The sequence below is a fragment of the Trachymyrmex septentrionalis genome, unplaced genomic scaffold, assembly GCF_001594115.1.
Source record: "Trachymyrmex septentrionalis isolate Tsep2-gDNA-1 unplaced genomic scaffold, Tsep1.0 scaffold5, whole genome shotgun sequence".
Lineage (NCBI taxonomy): Eukaryota > Metazoa > Arthropoda > Insecta > Hymenoptera > Formicidae > Trachymyrmex > Trachymyrmex septentrionalis.
The window spans coordinates 2,188,995-2,190,050 of NW_017305672.1; positions in this window are offsets into that span (position 1 = coordinate 2,188,995).

The following is a 1,056-nucleotide window of genomic DNA, read 5'->3' on the forward strand; positions in this document are numbered from 1 at the left end:
GCAAATGATGCTTATTCGGCTCAAAACTCGACATTTTCGCACGAAAAAAGATATAAGATGCTGATGCAAAATCGCTAATATTTCAAGGTTATGTTCTTGCCAGATGTCCAACCTTACGATATGACGTTTTACAGCTGACAATTTTAACTATAACATACTGGTAGCGCCATTGTTTGTCAAACGGCGGAAACTTATTTGTACTCCCAATACAAATAATAAATATCTATATACTTTTTAGAGTATAATATACTGATTTTTATAAATAATAGTCTAATGATATTTTTCCTTGGAACTGCTTCCATAAGAGTATATACTGTTAAAATTATATATTATATATATATTTGCACAGAGGCAGTGCAAATTTGCACACGTTCTTATGGAAATACTGCATGAGTACAATCCCAACGGAAAACGCCGTAAGAAAAACACCTAGATTTTCCCGATTTAAATATTTCCGCCATTGGAAGGTGCGCATGCGTGTTACATCATAGAATGTCTATATGATAGTTGACTTAAAGTCGACTTAAGTCGTCTTTAAAGTGGAATATTGTATGATTTAAAGACATCTTCAAGTCGGCTACAGTTGACTTACGGACGTCCATTTTTCAGACATCTAGAAGCTATAGTCGACTCAGAGTCGACTTAGAATCGACTTTGTGCTGTTAGGGGACGCTTGTAGAAATAGAAGCAAAAAAAATAAAGGCTAATACATTCTGTCAAAAAAATACCGGGAATTGATCATTTAAAAAGCCCGCTTAAAGGAATTGTCAAAATTCTTTTTGTCGCTAAGTTGGCATAACTGTCCTCTATACTGACGCGGAGCTGGAGTGCCATCTGTCATTTAATGTGATTATCGTGCTCGATTTTATCAGTTCATCTCAAGTGTGTTTTGCGATTTTTACAATGAATGAAAAGATCGAACAAAGAATTTGTCTCAAATTTTGTATTGCAAATAGAATTTCGTGTGCCGAATCGCTGAAGATGTTACAGAAGGCTTACGGTGAATCGACTTTATCAAAAACACGTGCATATGAATGGTACAGTGCATTGAAAAGC